The sequence below is a fragment of the Corvus hawaiiensis genome, chromosome 5, assembly GCF_020740725.1.
Source record: "Corvus hawaiiensis isolate bCorHaw1 chromosome 5, bCorHaw1.pri.cur, whole genome shotgun sequence".
NCBI classification, from domain to species: Eukaryota; Metazoa; Chordata; class Aves; order Passeriformes; family Corvidae; genus Corvus; species Corvus hawaiiensis.
The window spans coordinates 5,196,289-5,210,275 of record NC_063217.1 but is presented as its reverse complement, the minus strand read 5'-3'; the positions used below and the strand labels follow the sequence as shown (position 1 = coordinate 5,210,275).

The following is a 13,987-nucleotide window of genomic DNA, read 5'->3' as shown; positions in this document are numbered from 1 at the left end:
GCACTTAAAGTATTTTAATGAACACAATTAAGACTTGTTTATGTTATTTTTTTATCATAATTGGCAGATTAATTAGATATGCATCTTCATATTACTGTTTAATAGGTGTTCTTGTTATCAGTTGACATTTAAGAATGCTGCAATCACTGTTCTTTTATGTTTTAATATCTAAATTGAGAAACAGTGCTTTGGAAAAGAAGGAATGAATATAATTGTCCAGATTTTGTGTAGCAGTGGAATTGCTATACTGGATCAGACCCATGAACTGTCATCTTCCCTGATGTGTGCAAGAACCGGATGCTGAAGAAGAATGAGTAAATCCTCCTATCCCCATTCAGCAGATGTGTAATATCTCCCCAAGGACGTTTCATTGAAATCCCAAAGGATTTGGATTAAATCATTAAGTACAGGGTTAATTTTATTTTCTTTTTTAAATTTCTGGTAGTTTTAACTAGAATCTGTTTGAATGTTTCTTCTCCATATAAACCTACTGCCTCTATTGGAGCTTCTCTAATTCTTTAGTGAAGACTATTAACTGATATCAGAGTGCATTATAAAATGGTAAAAACCAAGTCTCTGCAAAAAGTCCAACAAAAATCATGCCTGAAGTTAAAAAAGCAAGTCTCAACTCCAGATTTCTTTGTCTGAAGAACAGGAACACTAGGAAGAAAGGAAGTAAATAAAATGTTACAGAAGAAGTTCAGATCTGCAAATTTTTCTTGGAAGAAAATTACCATCCCTCAGTATTCCTAAAAAAAACCCAAACAGGCTGAGAAATAAGAATCACATAAGAAATATCAAGCCTTTGTACTAGAGAAGTCATGCCTGCTCCCTAGGAATCAGCAGAAAATGGCTAAAATTGGCATGATTTGTGACAGTTTTCAGTAAAAGCTGTCAGGACCATCTCTTTGTGCAGCCCTGTCCCAGGGACATCACAGATTTCACTCTGCTGGGCTACCTGTCTGCCTGGCCAGCATGAATTCACTGGAGAGCTGGTTCCCAGTTCTCATGAGGTCTGGCAATATGGGGGGCCAGCTCACCTGTGTGACTGAGAGTCCTGACTAATTCCCATGTAAAAACTTCCTCAAAGTGTATCCTGGTTCCTAAACATCTTCCCAGAAAGGCTGATTGAAAACCTTCCTGGTTCTCACCAGCAGTTCACCAAAACTACATCAATATGGCCATTCTTTTATGCAATTCAAACAAGCTTTAACTGCAAATTCTCAATCAACTTTATTCTCTGAAAATGCTAAATTCGAGGTATGATTCCTGAGAAAGGGACATAGATACCTCAGGGTGCATTGAATAAGCACATCTGAGTTGCCACTGAATTCTAACTTTTCTGTGCTTTCTCCTATTATTCCTAGACATTTCCCTGAAAAAACTGCTCATACTGTGCCATGAGGCTGTCTGCAGTGTGGGCACTTGACAGTGAAAGATAAATTCATATGCACTGTCATTTCTCTACCGATAGAATATTTACGATGGCAGAAGAGAGTCAGACTCAGCCTTAAGCTGGAAGCCTCTGGCACAGGATCCAAAATTTGGTAGCACAAATGACCAATATAAAACAAGGGGAGAGCAATGTACCTCAATAGAAGAACAAAAAGAAAAAAAAAAAAAACTGGAAAAAACCCCACAAAATGACCAGACATTTGGAATATGTCTTGGATAGAACAAGTGAGAAACACTGAATATGAGTGTGAACAAAAATTCATTCACTCTCTTCTTCCTGAGTCTAGGTTCTATCCTCTGTTATGGATTTAAATATATATATTTTAAAATAAATGAGAGGGGATTAAAGAGATTAAAGCTTCTATCTTCTTCCTTCCAGGGAGAAGTTCCTAATTTCTGCCCTTCCATTGGTAGTGGATAAAGGATATAGAAAAATCTTAGTCTAATGGTTAGAGATCTGATCTAGGAAAAGGGATTTCATGTTTCATTTCCTGAGCTCTTTGGAAACTTTATACAGGACTCAAAAAGAAATTAACCCCTCAGAGCAGGAAACATCACATCCAGCTCCTGCCTAACCTTCCCAACCACCTGGGTACGGAGGAAGGTCATACAAGTGTAAATATCCTTTCTACCCTTGGGTCCTCTGAATGGTTGAGGGTGCTTAGGAAAAGATTATAAAAGCCAGGGAAACACTAGTGGGCAGAAGAGAAGAGAGTATTAATCCTGATGCTTTCCTTCTGACCCTACGAGAACTTCTTTCCTTCTGACCTTATGAGAACTTCTTTCCTTCCTATGCAGTGACCCAGGGCTAACAAAAAGTACAGTTCTGTTGGAATAACCAAATATACATTATTTTTGAGGCAAACATGAATATTCGTGCAATCATAGCTATATAATCTTCAAAGCCATCTTCAGTCTATCCATCCCTCCCAGGTCAAGGCATAGCAAATGCTATATTTAGTCTCCAGCTTCCAGATAAAGAATTTAGTGCAGCAGCAAAGAGGGAGAAGAAAAATGGGCTGTATTGAAATTGTACAGGGATACATTACATAGTAATTCATGAACCTGCTGTAGCTAATGCTGTTATCACAAATCTACTGCTATTTATGGTGATAGGGTATGCAAAGAAATGCTCAATTCAGTTTTACATATGTAAATTAAACATATAAAACTGTACATCTTTCCTTATTAGGCTGTGAAATGTTATGACTCAAATGTGACAAATAAGTTATTCATAGGTACTGGTGGCCATCCATTTTATACTATTCCCTGCAGACCACAAATACCTTTATATCCTAATGAATTCCCAGACTCTCTGGCAGAATCAGCCAAATAGATTTTAAATATTTTAAAGCATTTCTGAATAAGTTAGTAGGTACTCCACTCTAGATCCTATTATATTCCCCAGCAAATAAACTACTTTTCCTTCTGGTTTTTTTCCCTCTGGATTCAGTTTGATTGCTGTCTGAAGAAAAACCTTGAAGATAAAGTTGATTAATTTTAACAGAGATAAAGAGTCATTTGAGTTAAAATCCACCTAGTGCCTTCCACATTCCATCTTCCTGCAATAACACAGATTTGAGACTGCCAGCTGTAAGGAAATGTTGGTGTATTTTACCAGTCAGTAATGTGGGATTTGAGAACTCAGTGCTGAATCCAGAGATGTACCACAGATTTTACTTGTGACATAAGAGGTCCCCTAATTTCTTTGTCTCATATTAACATCTGGAAAAAAAATCTATGTGCATCTCACAGTACATTTTGGTGTCTTAAATATATTACAAAAAAAGGGAAAAAGGGTACTGATGTGCAATCTCTGAAAATGTCCAAAGGACCTGGGTAATGAAAAATTCAGGGAAAAGAAAGAAATGTGGAACTGATGTCACAGATCTGTTCCTCAATTCATGTTTCTCAGAAGGGCTGATAGAAAAGACACCATGATCCCCCAAAGCTTTATGAAAGCAATCCCTAACTGCTTTTTGGAAGCCCAACTTCTCCCAAATGTTATTGTCTTGGGAAGATTAGATGAGGAAGGAATAATTAATTGAAATTTATTAAACAAACAGAGAAATGAGATATTCTTGTGTAGTCCTCTCAATCTAGTTGTATTTGCTTACAGCCACTGTCCCTAAGGGGCTATTAAACTTCAACAATCTTTCATTCAGCTGAGTATGGTCATTCTCTTAAGCCTCTGACATGAAAAAAAAGGTATTTTCCTCCCAAGGAATAAGTTTGAAGTGTGTGTAATTCAGAACTATTAGAAAGTATTTCACTGTATTCGAGATATTAGATTGTACTTCAGTTTCACCTTTCAGAAATGCTGATACAGTGGTGTGATGTCATTTGAAAGAAGACAATACACAGATTGGGAAATTGGGAATGAGGAATGAAAAATGTTTCTGTTTATTCAGAATTTTTTGAAAAATGATAATAATTAACCACAAAACCTTTATATTATCTGAACTCACAAAGGCAGCTGAACTGTTTTTCAAAAGCACATTCCTTTGCATGCCTATGTCAGGTACACGGAACCATGAATACTTAAACCTGCTCTTGGCTGCTCTTGAGACACATTCTAGTTAGAGCAAGGTGTGTTACCTCCCAGCTTTTACAGAGCTAAAAGTTTGTCAGCCCAAAACTTAATAGATTCACGGATTTCCTCAGGCAAGTGATCGAGAATTTTTTCTTGACAAGATGTTTTTAGGTAAGAAGTACATTCTAAAATGATGGAAAACTTTTGTCTGGTCTTTCATCTGTAATGCTGTTGCTTTGTAGGGAGCCAGCTGTGCATGTCATGAATGCAATGCCATAGTTTTGATAGATTGGTATTTTCCTGTGTTATTGAAAGGTGAGAGGTAGGCCCTGGGAAGTACTTATGCCTTAGAAGCAGAGAATTTTAAATTTCATTTTATTTTAAGGCTTTCCCACACCGATGACTAGGCCAGTGAGAAGCAGAGACAGCCACAAAGTAACTATTCCAATACCCACAGGTCTCCATTAAGCATTATCCATATCTACAGGGAACCAAAACAGATTTTCTTTAAGGCAGGAAAAGCCCTTCTGAGTATAATTAACCTCACCAAATTGAATTTTTATCAATTTACTTCCACAGGATCTGCCCTGTGTTTATTTACTGGCTTCTGTTCCTATATGTTACTTGTTTTGTTTTAAAGTAATATTGTTCACTTCAATTTTGTTACAAATTACAGCCTTTCAGGGGGATTAGTCAGGAGTCTCACGCAAGAAACTTATAAAGAAGTGGAGGGAATATAAGCCAGTGATTAATCACATATTGGTCTCAAAAAGAGACCTTTCTTTCCCTTTTATCCATATCTCATGTGCAGTCTCCAGCCTCCTGAGACAAAGCTGAGTTTATCTGCAGACTGGCAATAACAACAACACTGCGGAGGTGAAGAGGAGATAAGCCAAGACTCTTTATGAAACTGCTACTAGCAAAATGAATGCCCCAAAGGGTTGGAATTGGCAGTTAACTCTAAGCTGTTTTCTTCAGAAGTGCAAAAATAGCCTTTATGTTTTCCATCAAAACAAAACTTTAAGCCACTGCGTTTAGGAAAGAGAAAATTCTTTCAAAATTGGCAAGGGAGAAATGTTTTCGGTTGTTGTGTTGTTCTTTCTGCAGGGTTTGTGCCCACAGTTTACTCAGCAAATTTCAGAGCACCTTTAAGGTTTTATTTGTGTTCCTCTAAGCCTTGGCCTTGAGATTCAAGAAAGTGTGTTTAAACCAGGCTGGATGGGGCCCTAAGCAACTTGATCTGGTGGGTGGTGTTGGAACCACATGATCTTTAAGCTCCCTTCCAACCCAGACCATTCTATGATTCTCTGATACACTTCCAGTTTAGCACAGTCTCCTAAAACTAATTGGATAATTCTGGGTAATCCCAAATATTCCAAGTGATGCTCTAGCGAACCAAGTGACTCATTTTAAATCCCAAAACCTCACACTACATCCCAGTGTTGACAGCATGCCATACCAGATCTGCCACTCAAACACCCAGGACTGAAGAATTTAACTGATGTCTTTTCAAGCAGTGATGGTTCAGGGCTGAAGAATGTACACATCAATCCCACATGTTAAAGAAGATCTAATCTAAATCTGCCCTCTTTCGGTTTAAAACCATTATCCCTTGTCCTGTCACTACATGCCATTGTAAAATCTCTCTCCAGGTCTCTTGTAGCCCCTTTAGGTCGTGGAAAGTGCTAAAAACACCTCTTTGGAGCCTCATTTTCTCAAGGCTGAGCAACCCCAGCTCTCGAAGCCTGTCTTCATATATCCATAACATGCACTGGTGCCTGTCCCACTTCTTTCTTACTCAAGAACAGGGGCCAATTCATAAATTTAGTTCTGTTAATAAGGGCTGCATCCAAGCACGTACATAAAAGTTTGGAGAAGGTCTAGAATATCAGGTTTACTCTGCTGAAGAATGTACACAGTGTTTCTTTGTGGGCTTGGGGTTTCTTTTTAGTATAGAGTTTTATTACCATGCCATCCTCATTCTTTTTCTGGCTTCCTTGTAGTGGAACCAAACAAACTAATTAAAAATGTTCAGGATTCACTATTACTCATTTATAAATTGGGAATGTTCCGTTCATTTCTTACACAGGCATGTGCAGAGATTACTTGCTTGTTTTACAAGTGTTATGTAGCATACAATCCCTTTGTTCCAGAAGTTAAGACCTCAGCTACAGACATTTTGCTTTGGATTAAAAATTGGCATGCACTGCTTCCTTCAGAAACATAATTCATTTGGCAAATTGCCCTTTTATACTTCAACAAGTTTTCCTTCTTGAACACAGATTTTTACTCTCTGCTTTTTTCTCTGTTAAAAAGCCCTTTTTTATATTTGGTACACTTGGACATATACTTTCTACTTCATAGCAAGGCCTCTGCTTTATTCTTGCTTAAGGTATGGCCAGGGGAAAATGGTTCTCCTTGATTTTAGTCATTATCAAACTGTACAATATTTTTTCTTTTCACCTCTGATTGACATACATGTGGATAACCCCTCAGAATTTAGATAGTGCTCACTCATGTTTTAATCCATTTATGTGTCTGAATAATAATAAAAAAATAATGAAACAGTAATATTTAATAAGACCCAAAATGTGTATGTCATTGCTGGGCTGTATTACAGAAACATCCACAAACCAGGGAGCAGAAACACATCAAGAAAATAAATAAAGCAAGTAATGGAGTGGTGATGGTTTTCCTCTTTCTCTGTCAGTAAATACCTTCCTGTTCAGAGTCCAAAGACAATTATAAGTTCTCTGAGTTACCCAGGAACAGTTTGTAGAGGGTGAAGGGAGAAGTTAATCTAACCCAGACTCATCTAAAAGTTAGATAAGTACATCGGAGCTAGTTAGCTCATGTTCCCTTTATAACCATTGGGAAAAAAAATATAAAGAATCCTCAGAGGGAAATTCACCCAGTCTGTGTGAAAGATCCATGCTAGTGTGTGATGGGCTGTTTATTGGGACAACCCAAGTCCTAGCATGCACTCAAACATTTAATGTTAAGCAACAATAGAGATGAGTCTCATCCTGGATTAAAGCTTTATGCCAAGTTCCCTACAGTTTTTTCCCCTTTAATTCTGTTTCCCAAGTGTATTTACACAACAGAATGGACAAATTGCCCTCTTAGCCTATGTATGCTGCTTGACTTGTCAAAAGATGCTATTCTCATTTTACACAGGGCTAGCTGATAAAATATGACAATTTGGCATTGGGTGTGAAATTATTCATATAACTCTGGATTTTCCTGCTTTTCAATGCCATTTTTAATTGAATCACCTTTACATATTAGTTTTCTCAGCTGGTTAGAGGAATCAAAGAATAGAAATCATTGCAGAACTGGAGATTCATTTCACAAAACACTTAGATGAAGTTCAGCCCAATATAATTTTCTTAGAGTCCAAACAGCAAATCACTGTTTAATGTAAGAAAAAATGGAAAGACAATCAGACCTAGGTTTTTACATGTGGACATCAAATTTGTGTGAATATTTTAAAAATATTTCTTTCAATACAAAAATTACTCAACTTTCATACATCACCCAAAAAAGCTGATGTTTTTCTTTAACTATTTAATTATCTGCTCCCACTTCTTTTACTTCTGTTGCCAGCTGTAACTTTATATGTGGTAGCTTTTGCACCACATATGTTTACTTTCATGTATACTGAGAAAAGACCAGCACAGTAAAGCATGCTCAGGGTCACAAATATATGTCAACGTGTATCATATATCCTCCTTCTCATGTGACTGACTCTAACCAAATGAGACAGCTGTTAAACTAGGCAGGAAGCCAGGCTGGGATTTAAAGGCTAAAGGAGACTTAACATTAAAATAATTCTTTAAAAAGAAACCTACAGCAGCTGTAGTCACTAGAAAAACTTGAAGGTCAGTGTTATTTCACTGTAGCATCACACTCCAGTGCTAGACTGTTCAAGTAATGAGAGAAATCAACCTACACTGAGCATAACTTAATTATGGTTGCTGAAATTTGGTGTTACAACTGTCTAGAAGCTTTTGCTCATTAATTGTGTAGAAAGTTAATGACATGTAAACTGCTTTTTAAATCTTAATTTGTTCTTTATATTTCAGAACTTCTGTCTGTCAGAATTCAGAGAGCTGACAAAAGAGGATTTAAGCAAATAGTGCAGTATAAGAAAATGTTATGAATGCATGAAACAGCCATAAGATGAGTTAAAGACATAGATTGTGCTTGAGGATATGGAGGACCAAAGAAGACCATTGAAGTCACACCAGAAATCAAACTTGCCCAAACACGAGAGCTCATGTCTCCTTTCTTCCTCTATGAGAACAATAAGCAGAATACAAAACATCTGTACTCATAAATAAAATTCCCATGTAAGCAAGATATAAAACACAGAGATGAGTTTAGCCAAGTTCTATCTGCTCTACCTGGTATTACTGCAGTTTGGATTTCTGGTTGTTCAACATACACAAGTCTCCTTTCCAGTAGTTACTGACACCTCTCCCATAACACGAGTCCTCTCTGTAAGAGTGGAATATCAGCTTGCTCTAACCACGGCTGCTCCTGCTTGGATAAGCTAAATGAAAAATAGTCACACCAAAGGAGCTTGTCAGCAGATGAACCAGAAAGAACTGGACAGCCTTTAGCTCAGAAATGTGCTCAGAAACTTATTTTAATGCTTATAAATATATATTTTTAAAATCCAAATCAGGTGAGAAATTTTAGTGTCAAGAAAAGAGGGTGCAATTGATATACATTCTACCCATTATATTTTTTTTGCCTTGTTTTAATGCTGAACTGCAAAATGCCATTATTTGAGATTTCAGTGCAATATTTTTTTGGCATATCATTGAATTTGGGGACTATATTTATTTTATAAGATGTTTATGAAGGCCATGACCCAGGATTTCTACTCGGAATAGCCTTTAGGATTCTGGTTAGATCTCTGTGGAACTTGAGTGAGTGTATAAAGTTAGCTTTTCCTGAATCAGGATTAAAATAAGCTGTTATTTTCTGTTCAAGAAAGCTTCTACTAACTGGCAGTAATAACTTAAAGAGATAAAAAGGAGCTGTCAGTCTCAAAAAACCCTTGGTTTGAAAGGAGGTTAATCTTGCTAAATCCTAGACTGACAGAGATCTTGCAAGGATTCCCAGAGCTGAATATCCATCCAGATAAATAGAAATAGCCACTTCAAAATCTCTCAGAATTAGCCCCAAATTTCCTAAAGTATTAATGCAAAATCCTTCATTTGTTTATTTATTTATGTAGCTTGCTTTCTAGAGAGAAACTCTGCACATTTACATCCTGAAACCAGAAAGTAAGACACAAGCCAATTCAAAATAGAAAGTTTGATAAAGCAATAATTGAACTGTGCATTTGACACAATTAAAACATGCTAACTCTCTGCAAGCAGGACCAATTTCAAAGGTTTTCCAGCTTGTATAGTGAAGTCTGCAGGAGTTGTGTCTTTTCCAGGGAGGCCTTTCATCCTCAGTGTTTTCCCCTACAGCAGTTTCACTGGGGAGCATCAAACCCTGGTGGATGCCAGTGGTTTAATGTCAGTGCCAGGTATTTTTCAACTTCAGTTGTCAGAGGAGTTAAACTCTTCTGGACCCACTGATTTAACATGGCCTTCTTGTCCTGGAAAAAATTTGCAGGCACAGCAAAGAGGACAGTTATGCCAAAGTGTCTGTGCTACCTCAGTGAATGCTGGGTAGCATGTGGAGATGGTGGAATGTAGGCAACACAATTTAGGGTAAAAAAGGCAAAATGAGTGAATGAAACAGAATGAAAATAATTATATCAAGGAAATCAAAACATTTCAGTGTTGGATGGGTTCTTTTGTTTGAGTTTTTCAAGATTTCTGGATTGGCAAATCGTGAAGCTGGGATTGGATGTAGAGATTAGAAGGAAAACGAAACAAATCTAACAGGACTGCCAGAACTGTTAATACCAATACTCTTACTCCAAACAGCTCTGCATCATTTGGCAACAATCAATTCCGTTTGTGAAATGGGAGAGAGAAAAAAATGAACATAAAAGGACTGAGCCATTCAATAATTACCAGCTGAGATTAAATTTAGGGAACAGCTGAAAGTAGTGAGAGAAGGTCACACCAAATTAGAGGCCAAAACTCAATGCCCCTGGTCTTCTGAGTACCTCTGATGTGCTGTGTAGGAATGAAATTCCCTTGGCCTTTACTTGGAAGAGAAGCAAATCCATTCATTTCAGCAGTATCTGGGATTTCTTTCTTGGAACACCAGTTCCTGGTGCTGGTGGTGAGAAACATAGGTAATGATAAAAGCAGTTTGGCTACAATTTAGAAGACAGTTATACTGTTTCCAAGGATAATGAAAAGCCACAGATCTGCATCATCTAAATTAATAGGAACTTTGGAACAGGGTTGAAAAAGAGGTTAGCCAAGACCTTTGCTGTTAGAAAACATGGAGTTTATGGTTGTATATAGCCAGCTGTGTATGTCTTTAAGCCTTTATCAGGGAGTCTGAAGCCAAGGGTTGATTTGCTGCAAATTTAAACACTAAGAAAGCAGATTTAAGATGAATATAGTATTTTGTAGCATTCCTGCTTACACTGGCCAAAAGAAAAAAAAAAAAAAAAAAAGAATACACTTTTTTAACTTGCTACAGAAGTAACAGAAAATTTATTCTCAGAATGGCAGGGGGTTGGAATGGAGGGGAAGAACAGAAAGGAGAGCTGATGGGGAACATTTGTTGTATGCAAAATTCACTGCAGTACAGGAAGCACTAAACTGTGTGATTATAGCGTATTGCATGCAAAACATGTCCCACATCTACTAAATCAGTGTTCCTCTGTGCCTGGTAAATATGATAACTAACCCCAGTGTTAAGATATTTCATCATTTGAACCTGTTCAAATAAACCATTCCTCCTCAGACTGTTTAAGGAAACTACTTGGAGCACCTTGCCAAAGCTAAATCCTGGGTCAAACTTATATTTGTTGTTGCAGCTGAATCAGTCTTTATAATTCCCTTCTCTTCCCCCCTCAGCTCTATCTGGTGCCCTTTACTTTAAATTGGAATCTGGAATCTTTCCAAAAACTAATAGAAAGTTCTCTGAGACAACATTGTGAGCACTCGTTTGCTTATCTAAACAATTTTCCAGCTTCCTCCAAACAGAAGGACTCTTACAAGGAAAGGATTCAAGAGCTGAACACATTTAGATTAGTGAAAGGCAGTTAAGAGGGTATTAAATCACAGTTTATAAGTACTTATGAGGGATTTAAAGCATTGCAAGGATGCACTAGGCATTGCATTTTTCCATTGCAAAATACATGGAGAATTTAATATGTCAATTTACCTTCAGTCTGCTTGCAAAATACAGGAATTACTACTTCCTGAAAAACAGGATTAGGGTCTACCCAAGCAGTCAGAAAGGGCAGGCCAGGGAAAGCTGTAGTACTCATCACTACCATTTTAAAAGCTTTTCAGGGGTCCATGAAATAAAACCTATAAGTATATATTTGGATAGATAAAATAGATAGCAGCAGATAGTGAAACCAGAATCCATTTTTTGCCAGGGGAGTTTTTAGAGTTCAACATATCTAATCAATCTATTGAAATAGAAAGAAAATAACTTACTCCAAACTGCTTTACTTTCTGTTCCAGGCCATTGACAGCACAGGAGAAACAGAATTTGGTTCATGGAGTTTAATGGACTTGAAGAACATCTGCTGTGTCCCTTGGACACTTAAAGACTGTTTTCACACACCTTAAATAAGGAAACAAACAAATAATGAATAGCTGTGCAGAAAGCAATTCCTTTAAAGATACAGGGCAGCATTCCACGAATTTTCACACTACTGTCTAAATCAAAAAGTGGGGAAAGAGCTGAAATCTTCAATTATGTTTGTGGTTCTAAGTTGCTACATAAAATACCTGCTGAAACACCAAAGCAGAGTTCAGAGTGCTGTGTCCCTCCAGCCTTCCCACCTTCTCTCATCTTTTGCAATCTCTGCTGCAGGATGGATTTATAACAGTTGCCACAGGAGCTCTCTCTTCCACAAATGTGTCAGATTTTGAGCCTGTTTAGTGTCTGACCTTCTGAAAATCCCATTGAATTCCACTGTCTAATCATACACTGGGTGAAAAGAATGCTTATTTCTATCAGTTTCAGAGCAGCTCATTTGTTTTTCTGTTTTCAAAAGTGAATAATGCAAGAACTTACTCCTGACCGTTCCTCATTCTCTTTTTTCCATGCAGCTTATGATTTTGTTGGTCTCTATCATACTCTGCCTCACTTTTCTCATCTGAAAAGTCTCAAAATACTTGCTTAAAATTGCAAAATTGCTCAAAATACTTCTTTATAGAGAAATTTTTTCATGACTTTGCTCTTACCTACTTTTTTTTTATTCTATCTCCTTTTTCAAGTTGAGAAAAGAATTTCTATACAGGCACAAAGTTAAGTATTTCTCTTAACTTCTTTCCCCCTAGCATTTTTTGTGTTTCATTCTCTAGTATATTCAACAGCAATGCTCTGTTTTCCTGCGTGAAAGCTCCTTATCTCTGAGCAGGATTTCTGAAGAGACCAGAAGCAGTGACTCTTCGATCCTTTTCAGACTGGCAAAAGCTAATTTAGGGGTTGCCTCTCTTTATGTGCAGTGAGAATTTCTGTCCTGTGTCTACTCCTTAGGATTTAACAAGAACTCTCTTCCATCAGCAATTGTAGCTCTATCACCCAGCATCAGGAAAACCTGCTGCAATTTCTTGCATGTATTTCACTTTAAAATGTCCTGAATCATTTTCTGTCATCTGCAAATTTTGTCACTTCTCCACTTGTCCCCTTTTTTGGATTGCTTATGAATATTTCAAACAACACAAGTCTTGCACAGATTCCTTTGGTGATGACTGTGAAAACTGGGCTTTTTTCTCTAACCTTGGAAGAGTTGTAATTCTATCTCTCTTATTCCTCATGCTTTTTTTTTTTTTTAATACTGTCAAGTAAGTAGTTAGGGTTTTTTAAATTCCAGCTGTACTTTAGAAACCACAAGAGGTTTTGAATTTTGGTTTTTTGTTTGTTTTTTTTTTGTGGGAATATTGGTGGTTGGTTGGGGGTTTTTGAATACTGACATATTAGGCAAGACCTCTGGGATGTGAGAAATAACTTTTGTCTACAAAACCTTTTAAAACTCTTTTCCACTGTGTCTGATTTAAACACATGACTTTCAGTTCTGTTCTTTAAAATGTATTGGGAATTTAGCCTATTGGTCTAATATAAAAATCAGACCTACATTTCCATGGTCTTGCCAATATTTTTGAGTGTTACTTTTCTCTGATGTACTGTCTTTGAATCTTTTTATGATATTCAGGTCTTTACCCCTAAGGGTAAGATCCCCTAAAATTAAACCTATGGCATGGTTTAATTGGTTGTACAAGCAATTTTTTTTTTTTTTTCCTATCTCCCAGGATTTCCTGACAAACTTTCTTTTTCTTCTTCCCTTTTTGTCATCACCCATTTGCTCTATGAAATTGCAATTACCTTCTCATTCCATGGCTCAGCATCCCTCCTCCACCTGTGGTGTTCTCCCCTTGCTGGTCCACCCTCTGGTGTTACGTCTGTAACCGCTGGGCTGGCTTTGAATAAGAAGCCTGTGCTGGAGTGTCTTCCTCTGACAAAGAGATAAGCTAACAATGATATTCTTATCATTAAGTGGCAGGAGCAGCAGCTGATGTGAGGTGCCCAAGGAATCAAAAGCCAGAAGGCACAGCAGGAGGTGTGACTTCTCCAGCAGCTGCCCTCACTGCTGCCAGAGAAGGCTTTGAGCCTTCCTGCTCTGCCCCTTCTGCTTTTCCTTCTCTCACGAAATAGAACACATTGAATACATCATGCATTTAGTTAGTTATTTTATATCCACCATAAACTAGGCTGCCTTCAACAACATTAAAAATGGAGAGGGGTCTAGCTTTGATTTTGCTTTTCATAGTTTCCTGTTTTCTTTCTCATTATACAAGCTGTAAATTTCCAAACTCTGCCATTTTCAGG

At 37.4% G+C, this 13,987-nt stretch overlaps 1 long non-coding RNA gene across 1 annotated transcript in view; it reads right to left on the bottom strand.

The window, feature by feature from the left end:
- Nucleotides 1-13,737, bottom strand: part of LOC125326393 — a 54,376-nt gene extending 40,639 nt beyond the window's left edge. Inside the window, exons 1-2 of the long non-coding RNA XR_007203797.1 lie at nt 13,484-13,737; nt 11,587-11,716 (exon numbers count right to left, since the gene is read on the bottom strand). This is a non-coding gene — a long non-coding RNA (uncharacterized LOC125326393). The remainder of the gene's footprint in view (nt 1-11,586; nt 11,717-13,483) is intronic.
- Nucleotides 13,738-13,987: the final 250 nt, after the last annotated feature.